At 40.7% G+C, this 19200-nt stretch overlaps 2 long non-coding RNA genes across 2 annotated transcripts in view; one reads left to right on the forward strand and one right to left on the reverse strand.

Annotated features, from left to right (window-relative positions):
• Nucleotides 1-9951, forward strand: part of LOC145720844 (uncharacterized) — a 37414-nt gene extending 27463 nt beyond the window's left edge. Inside the window, exon 4 of the long non-coding RNA XR_014144050.1 lies at nucleotides 9810-9951. This is a non-coding gene — a long non-coding RNA (uncharacterized LOC145720844). The remainder of the gene's footprint in view (nucleotides 1-9809) is intronic.
• The window catches only part of LOC145721055 (uncharacterized), a 381812-nt gene that overhangs the window by 202101 nt on the left and 160511 nt on the right, over nucleotides 1-19200 (reverse strand). The window lies entirely within an intron of this gene.

A 19200-nucleotide genomic window follows, 5' to 3' on the forward strand; every position in this document is an offset into this window, starting at 1 on the left:
CGGGCACGTTCTGCATGGAGCACTGGGTGTTATGCACAAACAATGAATCATGGAACACTTCATCTAAAACTAATGATGTAATGTATGGGGATTAACATAAGAATAAAAAAATACAAAAAAAAAAAAAAGATGAGGAGGTGGAGGATCAGCGTTGATGCAATTCTCCCATTATCACACCACCAGTAAACGCCAGACTTTGCCTGACTCAGTATACAGTGCTTAGAGATTCCTTATATCACACTCACTTTTTAGAAAGGTCATTCACATTCAGAAAGTGAATATGAGGGGGACAAAAATAGATTAGTAAAATAGTACCTTTCAAATGTTAAAATAGTACCTTTCAAATGTTTTGGCCATGAGCCACAGTGTTACATTGTAAACCCCGAACACATACAACTATAAAAACAGTTGGACTTTACTGCATGTACTACTACTCCATTCTGTTCTATTTCACATTTTAAAAAATCTGGTTATGGGGGGTCGGGCAGCGGGCCTGGGGAGGTGGTTGGGGTGCAAGGGATGAATGAACTCAGGCAGGGGTCACCTTTTCATGGCCTCAGTCCCCTCATCTGGTTGTGGTCCTTGCCCTGGTGGTCTCACTGGGCCCCGGGGAGCTGACACTGTCCCCCACGTGGCCACAGGCCTGTAGGCCCAGCCTACCAGGAATGGCAGGCCAGTGGATCTGGAGAACATGAAAGGGTCCCCTGCCCCAGGAAAGCAGTACCTTTGCTGGGGATGCTTGTTTGCCTGGTCCTCTGCAGGACAGGAAGAAATTGAGACAAGTGGAAGGCTGTTTTCTCTGAGGCCACAAAGCAGGTAACAAAAGCAGGTGGTCAGAAATGCAAATAGTGTGGAGGAGTAGACTGGGGAAAGCCCTTGAGATACAGTGGTGAACCTCCCTCCCCACACACACACACAGTTGCCGCCCTCTTGGAGCTCAGCTGCAACAACCGAGAAAACAACTAAGTGAGATATGGAGGTCACAAGACAACACTAAAGGGCCGGGAAGCTTAAGGAACATCAAGTCTGGCTGTTTTATCTTAAGCCAAGTCGACGTTGGAGACCCCACAGGCCAGTCATGGAAGCTATACCCTATGCTCATTGCTCTCAAGCACTAGTGAAATCTGATGAGCTAATGGTAGAGAGGCAAGGAATGACTCCTGTCCAAAGTCAGAGTTTGCTTCAGGAAGGGGAAAGAGTTGAGGGGGGGCATGATCATTGGACTCACTGACATTGAAAGAAATTTCACAGTGAATGAAAAACTTAGCTCCTGCCCATGCCATGGAACTGGACTAACTTGAAGTAAGAGTATCTATTTCAAATCCAAGATGATTGCTAGAGTGAATATGTAGAAAGGGCAAAAGGATTTATTCCAGTAGCAAAGGAGCAGAAGACACAAGGAGTATGGCTGCTGGAGAGTAACACTGCAGAGAAAGTCTTTCATAACCACATTGGATGTATAAATCATAGTAAAACTAAGTTGCCACTGAATTTGAGAAGGCTACCCACTAAGTGCTATTCATATACAACATTTCTCTGCTCAGGTTAGGTGTATCAGAGCAGAGACTGGCTTTCTGTGTTAGATGTTTCTTTGTGCTCATTGGAAATGTTTTGAGTATTTTGACCTTTACAAAAGAAGAAGAAAAAGGAAAGCCTGCCAGTAAATGTTTCTGTGTTGCTGCTAATTTGATCCTGCTAATTTCTGGATTGTATAAAGGAGTAAGCTTAAGATTTTATTAAAAGCTTGTTATCCCCAGTACATTGATTTGATGCCTCACTAAGGGGTCACAAACCACACTTTGAAAAATACTTAATTAGGTGATTGTTACAGTAATCCATATAAGAGAAGATGATAGGTACAACTAAAGCATTAGCAGTAGGAATGAGAGAAAAAAATGCAATAATTATTTGGGTAGAATCAACATGTCCTTAAGATTGAAGGGAGAAGAAAGTGAGGAGGTTGCCAGGTTGAGTAATCTGTTTCCATTCATTGGATAGAGAGCAGTGAAGGAAAAGCTGTTTGATGGAGAATAAAGTCTGCTTTGGAAATACTGAGGGTGTGATGCCCGGGAGGACAGGGGTGTGTGTGTGGGGTGGTATCTAGATGAGATGCCTAGTAAGCAGTTAGAAGTGTTGAGTTGGAGATGACAAGAGAAATCAGCTGAAGGGATAGATTCATTGGTATGTCGATGGTAGTTGAAATCACAATGGACTAGACTACCCAGGGGACGAGTGGGAAAGGTGGGCCAAGAGCGGAACTCGGACAACTAGCTGAAATAAAGGTGGAGGGAGAAAAGGAAGAGAGGGGATGGAGAAACCTTATAGAGCTAGAACGCAAGAGAGGAAAGCCTTTGAATACCCTTTAGTTACCTGTGCTGGGTTATTGCATGTTGTCAATGGCATCCAGGCACCATAGAGTATGGATGGAAGAAGGCGACCGGCAGCATGATATACCGAAGCATGCTGGTACAGGAGTACGAGGTAGTCCCAAGACAACCTTCACTTTGGCCGATAGGTTTCTCCTCTGTATGAAATGAGAGCATTGAGCTAGATGCTCTCCGTGGTGTTTAATGTGGAGGAGAGGTGGGTGGGTTGAGAGTATGAGAAGATATGAAAATTAACCCATTCATCACTTAACAAAACAAATATTCATTGAGTTCTTGTGATGTTCAGTTACCGTTTTAGCCACAGAGACATGCTGATGAACCAGACAGACTATGAAAGCTGATGCTGAGTAAGGGAAGCAGCTCATATCATGGAAACAATTTAAGTTAATAGTGTATTTTCTAGTATTGATAAAAACTATGAAAGAAGTGTAAAATGGATAAGGGTGACATACGGTGATTTGGGCAGACTTCTTTACGTAGCTGTGATGAATAAAGTGAGGATGCCTTTAATGCAAAGGACTTGCTGAAGAGCATTCCTGGGAAGTACAAAGGTCTGCACCGGGAGTGACTTGCATGGGGTGCCTGGGTGGCTCAGTCGATTAAGCATCCGACTCTTGATTTCGGCTCAGGTCATGATGTCAGGGTTGTGAGATCAAGCCCGGAGTCAGGCTCTGTGCTGGGTATGGAGCCTGCTTGAGATTCTCTCTCTCCCTCTCCCTGTGCCCCTCTCCAATGCTCCCCCCATCTAGAAAAAAAAAAAAAAAGGAGCAACTAGCATATCTGAGAACCAGTAGAAAGGGAAAAATAAAATGAAGCTAGCACAAAGAGTGAGCTGTAGATGATGAGTTATCAGCAGAAGCCAGCCCAGCTTGAACATCGTTGACCACAGTAAGGACTTTAGATTTCCTTTGTGGCTGGAAAACTATTGGAACATTTTGTAGAGGTTAATGACTTGATCTGATTTATATTTTTTAAAGTTCACTTTGGTAGCTGTGTAGCCGAAAGATGGGTGAAAATAAAAGCAGGGAAACTGGGTAGAGGTCAGTGGTTTCGGTAATCCAGGTGAGAGAAGATGGGGTTGGATTAAGATGGTAGATCGAGGGGTGCCTGGGCGGCTCAGTCGTTAAGCGTCTGCCTTCAGCTCAGGTCACGGTCCCAGGGTCCTGGGATAGAGCCCCGCATGCAGCTCCCTGCTCCACAGGAAGCCTGCTTCTCCCTCTCCCAGTCCCCCTGCTTGTGTTCCCTCTCTCGTTGTCTCCCTCTCTCTGTCAAATAAATAAATACAATCTTAAAAAAAAAGATGGTAGATTGAGAGGTAGAATTAACCTTAATTGCACGCCTACTACATCTGGGATTCAGTCCAAGTACTTTAGATGTGTTAACATTATTTCTACATATAGCCCTATGCTACTGTTGTCTCCATTTTATGTATGAGGATCCTGAAGCACTTGTTCAGCATTACTCTGCTAGTAAGGGTTAGAGCCAAGCGTCAAACCTGGCAATCTAGCTCCAAACTTTGCCTGCTTAAACTGTGTGCGAGACGAGATCAGGATACATTTCGAAGGTGCAGTTGGCAGATCAAAGAAGACTCTTTGAACTTTTTAGAACTTTGGTGTGACGAATTGTGTGGCATTTAATAATGTGGAGAAGACTGGACAGGGGAGAAGGAAACAAGAGTTCTGCTTAGAACACATTCAATTCGGGGCGCCTGGGTGGCTCAGTTGGCTAAGCGACTGCCTTCGGCTCAGGTCATGATCCTGGAGTCCCGGGATCGAGTCCCGCATCGGGCTCTGTGCTCGGCAGGGAGTCTGCTTCTCCCTCTGACCCTCCTGCCTCTCATGCTCTCTGTCTCTCATTCTCTCTGTCTCAAATAAATAACTAAAATCTTTAAAAAAAAAACCAAAAAAGAACACATTCAATTCAAGATGCCCCATAGACAGCCAGGTAAAGGCATTCCATAAGCACGCCGAGCCTTCTGATACCTGACAAATGACAGCTCTGTTTAAATACAAGGTAGAAGCAATCTAGCATCATGTTAGCGAAGTATTCAGCTAGCATCAGTCTATCAGCTTTTCCATACACTCTTAGTCAGATGCAGTTCCCACGTGGGGAACTGAATGGACGTTTTATTAACATAGCACAGCAAAACATCCATGTCACCCAAGATCTCACTTTTATCAGCAGCCAGTCAGTCAGTGAGCAAATGTTTTTAATGAGAAACTCTCAAAACTCTCATCCCTTGAGACCTCAGGAACACCACAGATGTGAGCCTTCACTTTCTAGCGTTTCTAAGGGCAAATTCTCCCAGCTAGAGAAGTCATGCTGATTTGGCATGGCCCCCCCAGCACCCTTGTCTTCCCTGCTGCCAGTCGGTCTCCGAACTTTGCCTGCATGGCACGTGATTGCACCATCCCAAACCTGCTCGGACTTACTAAATCCTGCCCCCTTGTCCCCGCCACCCCCTACCCCACCTTCAGTATTTGACTTTTTACTTCATCTGACCTTAGATGATCCGACCCTTTTATTATTTTTTATTATTTTTTTTTTAAGAAATAGACTTTTTAAAAAAATTGTATTTATTTATTTGACAGAGAGAGACACAGCGAGAGAGGGAACACGAGCAGGGGGAGTGGGAGAGGGAGAAGCAGGCTTCCCTCGGAGCAGGTAGCCCGACGCGGGGCTCGATCCCAGGACCCTGGGATCATGACCTGAGCCGAAGGCAGACGCCTAATGACTGAGCCATCCAGGTGACCCAATCCAGCCCTTTTAAACAGGACTCAAGCTCAAGATTCATCCTCCTAGTCCTGCCTTCTCCTCCCTGTGCCAAGCCTGGTGTCTACTGAGCACTTACTTGGTGCAAAATACCATGCTGGAAATGCTCTCCACCCTGATTGGGATGGCAGTGCTTAGACAGGTATATATGTTTTCTGATGTTCATCAAATTATATGTTTAGATACCTCAATTTAAAAATACCTCAATTTGAGGGCACCTGGGTGGCTCAGTCAGTTGAGCTCCTGACTCTTGATCTCAGCTCAGGTCTTGATCACAGTCGTGAGTTCAAGCCCTGTGTTGGGCTTCACACTGGGTGTGGAGCCTTCTTAAAAAAAACAAAACAAAAACCTCGATTTGAAAAATGATATTATGCTAGGTGCTTTTCAAATAAATTTTTTTTTGCCTCATGAAGCTCATAGTCCAAAGAAGGTATAACACCAAATAATAGCAGATAACATCTAAGTGTGAAGTGAGTAACCCCAAAATAAATGTTACAGAAATTGGATATTAAAACTTTACAGAAAAGATAGCACTCGACTTAATTAAGCATTAGGTGTTTAGTAGACTAGAGCAGCAGGGAGAAGAGGAAGGCTCTAGGTAAGGACAATAGTGTGAGCAAAGGTGCAGGTGTGGGACTAAAAAGAAATATGGGGAGACAGCAAGTAGATCAGCTTGGACTTATTTTGAAAAACAGTGAAAAATAATATTGAGAGGGACCCAATTTATTGAGTCTCTTCAATGCCAAGCTAAGAAGTTTACAAAGTACTGTGTGTGCAGCAAGGAGCTATTGAAAGTGATTGAGCCAAAGAAGGATGTAATCAGTGTTTTTAAAGGAAATCTACCCCACCTCCTACACACATTCCACTGCAGAATCATTGGTTTATGTGACTTGTGGTTTGAGGTACAGAGTGCTTTCAATCTATCCTCCTTAACAAGGCCTTCTGGGACATGGGTCAAGGAAAAATGTTTCAGCTCTGGGTACTCAGCTTTCCATGCAGCATGGACTTGTTTTCATTTCATTCCAGACCTTTTACTATCTTTACTCTGAGTTCTGTTCCAGTCGTATCTTCACATTTTTTCCTTGACCTGACTTTTCCATAAATCCTTTAAAATGTGCGGTGACTGGTGTCAAGTGCCCTCAGGCTCATCTGCTATTCAAACTGTCTTTTACTAAGGCATTTTTGGTGACAGAAGGAATCAACGCATCTTTATTTTCCTTAACTCTTTTGCTACATTGAATACCTCTGACTTCTCCCTTTTTTAGAATTCTGTTCTTCCTGGGAGCACCTGGGTGGCTCAAATGGTTGAGCGTCTGCCTTCTGCTCAGGTCGTGGTCCCGGGGTCCTGGGATCGAGTCCCACATCAGGCTCCTGACCAAACGGGGAGCCTGCTTCTCCCTCTCCCTCTGCCTCTCCCCCTGCTCATGTACTCTCTCTCTGTGTCTCAAATAAATAAATAAAATCTTAAAAAAAAAAAAAGGAATTATCTTCTTCCCTGAATCCATTAAAAACATGACCCTTGTTCTTCTCGTGCTTCTGTGCTTTCTGTCTCTCACTAGTTTTTCTATTTTTTTCACATTAAACCATTCCTCAAGTTTGTCATCATCCTTCCCTTCTTATACCCTTCTGCCAACCATCTTATCCATGCCTACCTCTTTGATTATCTTCCCGAGGCAGGTGGCTCTTGAACGTGCATCTTCCGATGACTGATGTCTGTTTCTGCTCAGAGGCCCATCCAGCAATTCAGCTCAACTTATTCCAGAACAAATCTAAGATTGCCTTCTGGTGACTTCCCTGTTTCTGTAAATGGCATTATTGGGTGGCTCTACATCTACTTAATTAAAAATGTACTCCTAAAAACTCTGAAGTAGCCTGTAAATCCCCTTCCCTATATTTCTTGCCAATAGTTGGACCTTTTCAGCCAATGAACAGTCTGTCTTATCTCTTTTCCCTATTTTCTCTATTATCCACCAGGTCAAGCCATCATGACCCGCCTCTTATATGGACCATTTAAAATTCCCTAAAGAGGGGCACCTGGGTGCCTTAGTCAGTTAAGCGTCTGCCTTTGGCTCAGGTCATGATCCCAGGGTCTTGGGATCGAGTCCTGCATCGGGCTCCCCGCTTAGTGGGGAGCCTGCTTCTCCCTCTGCCTGCTGGTCCCGGTGCTTATGCTGTGTTGCTCTCTGACAAAAAATAAATAGAGTCTTTAAAACAAATTCCCTGAAGAAACTTACTCCCTAAAGAATGCAACCTATCTACTGCTGCCAAAATATTCTTAAGACATTGTGTTAGTCCTCTACTCAACATCCTTCAGTGAGTCCCCTTCATTTAAAGAAATAAAGCCAAATGCCTTCCCCCAGCATTTGCAGCTCTTGATACACTGAATCCAACCTTCCCTTCCAAGTTTATATCTCACCACTCTCTTTCCAGTACCTTGTGTCCTGTCCAAACTCAACTACTTGCTGTTTCCTGGACATTTCTCATACTCTCCTAGCTCCGTGCTTTTGCTTACGCTGCCTGCCATGATTAGACATGCCAAATGAAACCCCCCCATCCCACAAGGTCCAGTTCCAATACATGCCGTAGCAACTACAAATGAGAGAAATGAGCTTTTGCAAGAGATTGGGTAAATCTGCATGTACTTTTACACTAAAGTACCTAGAGCAGTGCCTAGTGCAAATTAAGTTTTCAATCAATGAATGTGGGCGTGTCATCTGAATGTAGATAAACTTTCCTTTATGTTTCCAACTGGCTGCCAGCATTTCTCTTAATAGGAATTTTTTTTCACCTTTTTTTTTAAAATTACAAGCTTTTTAAAAAAATATTTTATTTATTTATTTGACAAAGAGAGACACAGCGAGAGAGGGAACACAAGCAGGGGAGTGGGAGAGGGAGAAGCAGGCTTCCCGTGGAGCAGGGAGCCCGATGTGGGGCTCGATCCCAAGACCCCGGGATCATGACCTGAACCGAAGGCAGACGCTTAAACTCCGAGCCACCCAGGCACCCCGCTAAAGTCTTCTTGACCATCTCCAATCTAGTTCTCCAAAGACAGAATTACTGTCAACCACGTCATGTAGATGTTCCCCGATCTGTTTCTGTGCATTCATGTCCCTATATGAATAAGTAGTTATGTTCATAAATGGTGAATTATCATATGCTCTGTAATAAGAATGCTGAATTCTAAATTTAAAAACACTTTACATATGGATATAAAATAGTCATAATCGGTAACATTTTTAGATCATTTTAAACATGTAGATATACATAATAGTAATGTTACATGTATTGGGCATTTTACTCCGCCAGTCATTTGGGTGTTTTGGGTGAGTAAATTCTTACAACCACTAGGTAGCTACTATTATCATCATCTTCATAGAGATGAAGAACTGTAGACCTATCAAAGTTTGGTAACATACCTAGGGTCCTACTTCCAGCTAAGAAGTGGAAGAACTGGAATTCTGACCTAGGAAGTTTGGCTCCAGAGCTCACACCCTTAAAGGCCCCACTCTTCTGCCCATGATCGCATCCACTGAAGCAGGAAACTGTTAAATGTGCATAGTCCTGTTAAATAATTTAGCGTTTGTGACTATATCGCTTGGTTTCTCCTCTTCTGTGGTGGTAGGGCTCAAGTCTCCCTAACTGCTCACACACTTCTGTTGGCCTACTACTCAGCTGTCTAAGTAGAGAGGAAGAGAAGACCAAACTTAAACAATGACTTGTTTATATTCATCTTTGCAATGAGTACAAGCTCCATGGGAATAAAGACCATGTCCCTCTTGCCCATCACCATTTCCCCCATGCCTGGCAAATAGTAAGCAGGCAGCAAATACATGTGGAAATGAGTGGAATTGTACACAATTGACCAGGGAACTTCTGAGTCAGTGTGTTTCCCATTCCAGCAATGGAGGGATAGATGTGGAAGCCATGGGGAGAAAGAAAGGACTGAAGAGAAAGAGCTAAGCTGTCTTGTTATTTTTCTTATTTTTATCAAATAAATGCATATGGTAGAAAAGTAAAATAGAAAGGTATATAATGAAAAGCACCGATCCTCTGCTCCAGTCCTCCCCACCATCTTTCGTTTCCCAGGGGCAATCACTTGAAACTTTTTCTATTTTTAGTTCTTCTAGTTCTTAGCTCCATATCTTTAAATAATGTGTCCATATGGTTTCTTCTTAATTAATCAACTTTACACGTTATCATTCTCTTCCCACTAAGCAACATGAGGATTTATGAGTTTATTCTTTAAACCATGAATATGTGGTAGGCCTGGGGTAGTGAGAAATGACCCCAATTCTAGTGTAAGGATTTGGTAGAGCTCCCTGTGCATAGTTTTATTAAGGCAATTGCCATACTATAACAAAACATCAATTTCCTTGCTCGTTCCCCCATGAGAAGCTGAACAACTTGAGTTGTTCTCCAATTTTGAGTTATATCTCCAATTTTGTAACCCCAGACCTATCAGTGTCTTCCAGATAGCAGGCGGGCTTATTACATTTATTTATTGAATGAATCAATGACTCCTATTGATAAAGTTACTGGGAAACTGATGAGGCATAAAAAAGGGAAGATCGCAGTGACTGATTATCCAAGAAGCAAGTGAACAACTGGTCTCAAAGTTGACTGACCAAATCTTCCTGCCACCCCAAACAGACAAAACCTGATATGGCCAGACACCGCACTGAACATGGATAGTTTGCATCTCCAGTGAGGTGAAGTGTTCTCATAATTTCTCAATAAGCAATAATATGAGATGTTTAAATATAGAAGTTATTGTTACAGTCTAGAAGTAATTTTGAGCAATATAAAAATCATAATTAGTACGTTACTAATCATTTAAATTGATCTTTTCAAAAAAGAGTTGGAGGTTTATTCCAGTTTAAACAAATATTTCAAAAACTAATTTTAGTCCCCTCTAACTTTATTATATTCCATAGTCTACAGTCAGAACTTAATAATTACATACCAAGGACCACCATTAACTATTTTAGAAAAACCCTCTCCAAACTGGACCTTTCTCTATTTCCTATCTCAGTAAATGGCATTTCCATTGACTAACACAAGCCCAAATTTCTTTTCTTTTCTTTACTTTTTTATTTAAAGATTTTATTTTTAGACAATGGCAAGGCATCCGATATCTTGTAGGTCCTCTTTAGCATTATCTTGTAGGTCGTCTTTAGCATATAAAAGTTCTTTTGAAACCTCCCTTTTCCTTACTTCCCCCAACTCCTGAGTATATAATCAGCCACTCCTCAAGACCCCAGTGCAGTAGCTCTTTCTGCCTACAAGTCCTGTCCCCATGCTTACATGGGGCTTGAACTCACAACCCCAAAATCAAGAGTCACATGCTCCACCGACTGAGCCAGCCAGTTGCCCCCCAAACTTGTTTTATGGACTTCCCTTGTCCCCTACATATACTCAGTGACCAGGCTCTATTGGTTCTATTTTCACCATATTCCATGCACTTACCCCACTGTAACTCCCTGAATCCAAGCAGGCTCTTGTCTTTTCCCAATGCCCTTGCAGTAACCTTCTGCTTCAGTCTCCCTCTTTACTTAACCATCCCTCTGCAACATGCTGCCAGAATGGTCTTTCAAAAACACAAATCTGATGGCGTTTCTTAAACATACCCAAGTTGTTTGATGCTTAAGAGTTCCCTTAGCGTAGAATGACTTCCCCTTCTTTTCCCCCATCTTCTCCTTGGGGCAGGTTATTCTAAATCTTAGCATTAGTTTGACTATTGATCCTGATTTGTCCAGAACAATCCCAATTTCACTTGTTGTCTCACCATATTTACTGATAGCAACCCTTTGGTCATTCTCAGAAGTTCCCCAGCATAAAAGTTTCCTAGAGTTGCTATAACAGATCCCTAATACTACCGACTGGGTGGCTTAAACAACGGAAATTTATTTTCTCACAGTTCTGGAGACTGGAAGTCCAAAATTCAGGTGTTGGCGGATTTGGTTTCTCTTGAAGCCTCTCTCCTTGGCTTGTAGATGGCCACCTTCTTGCTGTATCCCCATATGGACTTTTCTCTGTGGGTGTGCATGCCTGGTGTCTTGCCTTATGCCCTAATCACCTCTTCTTTTATTTTAGAGAGAGGGCAGGTGAGGGAAGGGGTAGAAGGAGAGGGAGAGAGAATTCTCACGCAGACTCCCAGATGAGCACAGAGCCTGACATGGGGCTTGATCCCAGGACCCTGATATCATGACCTGAGCTGAAACCAAGAGTCAGATACTTAACTGACTGAACCACCCAGGCACCCCTAATCTCCTTTTCTTATAAGGACACCGATCAGATTAGATTAAGACCCACACTGATGGCCTCATTTTAACTTAATTACCTTTCTAAAGGCCCTATCTCCAAAAATAGTCACATTCTGAGTTAGTAAGGATTAGGACTTCAACATATGAATTTTAGGGGAACACAATTCACCCAGATTGAACAATATATAAAGTTATAGTACTTAAAATAGGTCTTCTGCAGGCCTATTTGGTCATCCTCCTAAAGGAAGATGAGGTGGAAGACAGTGCTAAATGTCAGGGAGGGTGGTAGTATCATGTGTCTCTGGAAATTCCTGATATATCCCAATAGTCAAAAGATAAAGGACTGACAGGATAGGTAACTGCAAAGTTGGTGCTCAGGATCAAACCCCAGGTCTTGGTGGTTAAGTGGAGAGTAGACAAGGACAATGAGTCACAAGGACAGGGATGCAGGAAATGCTGAAATTCAGAGGCTCCCCATGCCCAGCCCTACTTCCGGGTCTACCAGATACACAAGCCAGTCGTGGCAAGTCTCAGTTCCAGGCCTCACTCCACAATGGGATTGATGCTCCTACCATATACTGCCTGCCCCAGTTGATTGATTCTGGCACAAGAGTGAGTCTCAACTCTGGGGAGCAAGAATCAGCATACCCATAAGTTTCTCATAATTCTAGGGTATTCAGGTCTGTTGAATCACATGGAAATATAAACTGTTAACTTCACTACCACAGAAAGTAATCATTTATATTTCATTAAAATATATCAATGTATAATAATTCTATGAACTAAACTATTGCTTCCAGATTTACTAAAAGTCAAAATATCATTTGAGTGAAGTCATGGTCAGAGAAATGAGAATAATTGTTTTATTCTTTGTAAACTATGACTTTCATCAGTGATATGATTAGGTGCTTTTAAAAATGTTACAATTCGGGGAGAATAATGTTAGGCTTTGACTATTAAAGCCACTATATAACTCGAAGAGTTTTATGTGACTTGGTTAATCAAATGTAACTTAAAGCAATTTTTTTGTCTTTGAATGTCCAATGGGTTTCCAAAAAAAGAAGACATGGGATTGTTAAACTCACTGAAGAGCAACAAAAAGCTGCTTCATCTCACCTATCCGATTTGGAAAACAAAGGATTAGTTTTCACACAAAACAAATTCATTAATATAAAATGAAAAGTATTTCCCATCAACGTGCCCTCTTTCTTTCAAATGCGCTAAGTATTATTTCATTTTATATAATACATCTCTGTCACTGATATGTCTTTCTTTTATCTCTATATAACAGAATATTGTATTTCATTGTATTTAGTTTTTCAAATGACTTTTCAAGAACGAAACTCTCTACTGTCACTTCACCACAGGGAGAGGATTAATTTAAGTCTTAAAGTGTTTACTCTGAACTCAACTACCATGGGTGGTAAAGGCTATTTGGACATCCTTATGTGTAATCCAGGCACATGGACAAATGATGGAAAGGAACTGGCAGCCAGAGATATGTTTTACCTTCAGTGACCCAACTGCTTTCGATACAGGGCTTTGATATCCATGCTGGATAAAAATTAGAATTATTAGTTTCTATTTGAGAGGGGATCTGGGTGAGGATAGAGAGGTTTGATATCATAGTATGACTAAGAATTCTTATGGATGGAAACCACGTTTAAAGATTATTAAGGGAGTAACATAATAAAATTTAAAAAAAAGATTATTAAGGGAGAACAAGGGAAAGAATTTATTATAAGTCTTCTTCCTTCAAAATAGCTTTAATGATAGAACTTGTTCTAAGCTACAAATATTGAAAAACATATTTTAAAAGGTCTATATCTCTTTTAATGATCAGTCATTAATTTCTATTACTTACTGAGTTATTTAAAAATGTATGAAGTTTAAGTATTTACCCTTCTTGCTTTGTTTCTCCTACATGTTCAAAGTAGCACATTCTATAAACTTAACCTCTGTAAAAGAAATTTAACAATATTAGAAGGCTCATCAAAGCCAGGTGACAATTAAGCATAGTACAATAGTATTTTTTTCAATCTTTGTCCTCACATTATGTTTGGTAATAGATAGACCTTCTTTCTTATATGCTTGTAGGTATACTCTTAGGTCATAGGAACATATGGGTTCTTAGAATTGTACCCCAAATACCACCATGTTGATACCATTGTCAAAGAATTTGGCTGGTAGAATAAACTAAAGTAAGCCAAAGTTGCATTGACAATAATGAAGAACCACAATTAGTGAACATAAAGTGTTTTTGTATTCTATCTTCCATTTTCTGGAATCTCCTATTTCCCTGGAATTCTGTGGTTTACTAGAAAGTTTAAATGGCTAAGATTTCCCCTTTACCCATTGTAGTAGCTTCCTATGGCTGTTATAATAAATTACCAGAAAATTAGTGGCTTAAAACAGCACAATTTCTTCTTTTGTAGCTCTGTAAGTCAGAAGGCCAAAATTAAGTCTTACAGGCTTAAAGTCAAGGTGTCAAAGGTGTCAGCAGGATTGGTTTCTTTTCTTTTTTTTTTTTTAAGAATTTATTTTTAAGTAATCTCTACGCCCAGCATGGGGCTCAAACTTACATCCCTGAGATCAAGAGTTGCATTCTGTACCGACTGAGGCAGCCAGGTGCTCTGGGAGTAGTTTCTTCTGAACACTAAGGGAGAATCTATTTCCTGCCTTTTCTTGCTTCTAAAGGCTTCTTGCTCTCCTTGGCTCATGACCCATTACTCACATCTCTCCATCCTCCTGCTTCCACCATCACATATCTTTGGACTGACTTTAGTCCCTCTGCTCTCTCTTATAAGGACTCCGATTACATTTGACCTGCTGAGGTGATCCAGGTTATTCTCTCCATCTCAGTCCTTAATTTAATCTCATGGGCAAAGTCCCTTTTGCCCTATAAACAGCATATTCAAGTTCTAAGGAATAGATTGTGGATATCTTAGGTTGCCCGGGGGTGGGGGATGCAGGTGGAGGAGGAACCATATTCAACCTTATTGACTTACCTATTTTTATATTATTGCATTATATTTTTGTATATTTTTTATCACAAGGTATTATAACAAACTGTATTGTTTGGGTTTGTTTTAAAATCATTCAGTTTTTATAGGAAACAAACTGAAGGTTGCTGGAAGGGAGGTGGTGGGGGGATGGGGTAACTGGGTGATGGACATTAAGGAGGACACTTGATGGAATGAGCACTGATGCAACTGATGAATCACTAAATTCTACCTCTGAAACTAACAATACACTATATGTTAATTAAATTGAATTTAAATAAAATCAAATCACTCAGTTTATATAATGGACATTGTCTTTTTTTTTTAAACATTTTATTTATTTATATTTATTTATCTCTCTCTCTCTTTCTTTCTTTCTTTCTCTTCCTTGATTTTTAAAAATTGAAGTATAGGGGCATCTGAATGGCTCAGTCAATTAAGTGTCTGCCTTCGGCTCAGGTTATGTTCCCACATCGGGCTCCCTGCTCAGTGGGGCACCTGCTTCTCTCTCTGCCCCTCACCCTGCTCATGCCCTCTCTCTCTCTCAAATAAATCAATAAAGTCTTTTAAAAAATACTGGTTATTTCTTGTATTTTTTATAATGGGAGTTCTAACAGGTATGAGGTGATATCTCAATGTGGTTTTGATTTACATTTCCCTGATGATTAGTGATGTTGAGCATCTTCCCTTGTGCCTGTTGGCCATTGATATGTCTTCTTTGGGAAAATGTCTATTCAGATCTTCTGCCCATCTTTTAATCAGATTTTTTTTTCTTTTGAGTAGTACAGTTCTTTATATATTTTAGATATTAACCTCTTATCCGATATATGATTTGCAAATATTTTCTCCCATTCCGTATGTTGTCTTTGTTGATGGTTTATTGTTACCTTTTAAATGAAGTTCTTTTATGTTTAATTTAGTCAGACTTAGTTTCTGTTGCTTTCACAAACAACATTTCATTAATACAGGGTTCTTTTTTATGATTTTGAAATGACTGACTGTAGTCCAGGTGTCTTATAACTATGTATCATTGATTCACTGTAAAAAAATAATATCAGTAAGAGGGAGAGCATTTATCAGTCCAAGCTCTTACTCCCCTTAATGGTAGCTGTGAGATACACATTGCCTTTTAGGCAATATCAAGGAACGATTTATGTTTCGATTAGGTATTGAGTTTATTTTTTAATTGATATGATCAAATATGGACTTAAGTCTTAAATAACCAAATATTTAATCAACTGGCATTCCTTAGCCTTTAACCACAAGACAAAGCAGAAAGTATTAAATAGTTTTATTTGCCACAAGTTGATTTTCCTAATTCAGAAAGCTGGGGTATTACAGCAAATTTTGAAAGACACAACACATTCCTGTGACAGTGTTTGTGTTTAGCCCCTTCAGTGAGCAATATTTTACCCATAACACCCAATGAATGTCTGCCATGTGCTAACCTCTGTATGAGGTGCTGGGTACAAAGATGAATAAAGTTCCTGGCTCCTCATACAATGGCTGGCAGTGGCAAGAGACACTCAATGAATGCTTTTGGAATTAATGACATAATCCCTGCCTCCAAGGAGCTCTGTCCTGTGGGAAAGACAGACACCTAATTGTGACATCCCATGCTATGTCAGTGCCCAAAATAGTGAATTTGAGTGAGAGTGAGTGTGGAGAAGACTGCTGGCATGTTTCAGATGCCTTCGTGAGTTCTTATCATGGTGTTGAGGTCACACTGTCCTGTCCAATGACACCTCTGGCTCTCTCAGAATTGTTATGCAGGCTCTCTTTCCAGGCCCTCATAGTTAAGCTGGTGACACTGTGTTTGAATTCCTATTAATAGGCCCAGTCAGCTCCTCGGCAGATTGCGTCTTAACATCAAACAGCCAGAATCCCCAACAATGACTTCTTGGCGCAAAGCCAATCCTCAAGCATCAAAGCCATATTCCTTGCAAATCACCTCCATGTGATGATAAATAATGGCATCGGGATTCCAAACCAATTATCCCCTGGTGAAAGGCATATTCCTCAAGGGCACGTTGGGCTTTATTTAAAAAACAGTAACATTGCTGGTGCTAGGCCTGAAATGTCAACAATGGACACAACAAACTGATGAGAGCAATAACCAGTAAAATGTGTATAATTCACGTCCCTCACATTACACCAACCTGGAAAAATTCAAGAAAATGTGTGTTGGGACACATTTTAAAAGTTTCCAGCTTGAAACCCACCAGGAAAACCACTGAACCTTGTCTTGTCTGAAACTGTGTAATGGAGTAGAAGCATGTGCACTTAAATTCAGATCTCAGTGAGGGTGTGAGCTCTGTGATCTTTGGGAAATCATTCTCTAAGCTTCCATATCTGTAAAATGAGGGATATTAAGACTCACCTTAAATCTGTTTTATGAATAGTAATAGCACATCAAGAGTCCAATAAATGGTAGACACAACTGTTAATGAGGGCTACTATGTTAAGCATCACGCTAAGCACTTTATAAGCATTATTTTAGTCCTCATATCAACTCAGTGAAGTAGGTATTTTAGCCCCCAATAAGAGATGAATGAATGGAGATGCAGATTAATCCCCAACCACCTAGACAGTGAAAGAAAAGAGTGGATTCAGACTGAGGCTGGCTGACTGCTATGATGCTCCTCCCTGGCAGCCTTAGGATCCTCCTCTTTGCTGTGTCTCTCCTCTCTACCGCTCCCATGACTCCCAGTGTCTCCACTGACCTCACCAGGACAAGACAGTCATCATTGCTGTGTTCACTGGATTCATCAGACAATCTGCGTTGTGAGCCAAATTCTCATGGTAGATATGCAACAAAGGACTTCCTTAGGGATTCTCACTGAGGTAGCTCAGTTTGAACCAAAATATTATTTTTGATCCAAGCAATACAGTACTCCTCAATCATGAGCAACTAAGCCATTAACTAAAGCATATTGGAAAAAACACTGGCTTTGGAGGGTCTGAAAACTTGTTAAGTCTCTGATCAGGGATTATGAGCCGTGTAAATTTAATCAGGCTCTTAATCTCTCTGAGCCTGTTTTATTCTGAGTTAATGTATGTGGCTGGTTATTCTCCATTTTTTCCCCCAGATGCACTTGCTGCCCCTTGTCTGCCTTTTCTGTGCCCAAAGGATTTGCTGTCTCCTAAGAACTGCATTGCCAGGACCCCCTTGCCATCTGGCTTATGATTGGCTTTAGCAGTAGATCAGAAGGTGGGAGGAAAGAAGCAGCAAGATAATTCTGCTTTCATTCACTCTTTCCATTCCACATCTTTGGCAGCAGCTGGGTGACCCCTCTTCTTTGGCTTTGACTTTTCGTGGAGTTCTGATAACACTGTTTCCCCCTTTAGCCCTTAGGTTCTAGGAGAAGTAATGTCTTCCTACTCTTGCGAGTCTGGCTGCCTCGACATCCTTTGCTCTTGTGTACAACCTGTGTACAACCTCTGTAAGTAGTCTCTTCATTAAAAATTTCCCTATTGAGCCTTCTGAGTACCTTCTATTTCTTGCTTGGAACCTGATGGGTACAGTAAGCAAAAAGTTTTGAAAACTATAATGCATTATCCTTAAAGACATAGGTCATCAAATTAGTGTTGTTATTATTATTTGGTCGTATTTTCACCATCAATACTATATTCTGAAGTTGGCAAAACTTTCCTGGTTTATCTAAATATTGTACCAGCTCAGAAATTAGAAAATGAGAAGTCAGATCAAGGTTATATTGAATAAGGTGCACTTGGATGTGGTTTGCTTCCCCTTTATAAATTAGGAAATGGTCCAAAGGCTGAATAGTTAACAGAATGGAAGGATTTCCAATCATATTAAACTCTCTATCCTCAAGGAATGGGTGCCTAAATGTGAAATAGGTAGATATTGTTTTTGGAAATATGTTTGTGTGTATGTGTCTCTCTACACACACATGTATACATATATGCATTTTTTAATGGAGAAACTATAGCTGTTGCTCCCACATACAGGTATTACAATGACTCATTTTATTTTTGCTATAAGGATCTCATTTTGGAAGTGGGAGTCTATATTCATGACAAAATGTATTTGAACATTAACAATTTTACATAACAAGGTAAGCCTATTCATAATTCCTTTTTTAAAATAATGTTTCTTAAGGACTCCTGGGTGACACAGTCAGTTAAGCATCTGACTCTTGATTTCAGCCCAGGTCATGATCTCAGGGTCCTGGGATTGAGTCCCACGTTGGGCTCAGCACTCAGCGCAGGGTTTGCTTGAGATTCTCTCTCCCTCTCTCTCTGCCCCTCTTGATCATGCTCTCTCTCTCTCTTTCAGATAAATAAATAAATCTTTAAAATAATGCTTTTTATAAGAATACAATTTTTTCTCAATACATTAAGAAAAATCATGCTTATTGCATATATATCCAAACTGCTTTTGTGACCTGAGGCGTAAACTTCTGAAAAAACAAAATCAATTCTCATTTTTGCCATTTTCAGCAAATTTCTTTTTCAAGGTGCAAAAATTATTTCTATTACAGTCTCCAATCTATTTATGTGGGTAGGTATATTAAAATTCTTTGGTCACAAGCAACAGAAGTCAACTCAGGCATATTTAATTAAAAGGAATTTTACTGGAAGGGTATATGGGGGAAGTTCAGTTAAGCTTCGGGATCCAGATGGCAGGAGTGAATGGACCACTTCTTCAGGGCTCCACCATCAGAAAGTCTTGGCTATAAATGTTTTCTGACCTTGAGTCACCCTGCTCAGGATTCAAATCCCAGGAGAATCAGCCTCACCTGGCTTAGGTCC

The sequence above is a fragment of the Leptonychotes weddellii genome, chromosome 4 (genome assembly GCF_054177405.1).
Source record: "Leptonychotes weddellii isolate Sample4059 chromosome 4, ASM5417740v2, whole genome shotgun sequence".
Taxonomy (NCBI): Eukaryota; Metazoa; Chordata; class Mammalia; order Carnivora; family Phocidae; genus Leptonychotes; species Leptonychotes weddellii.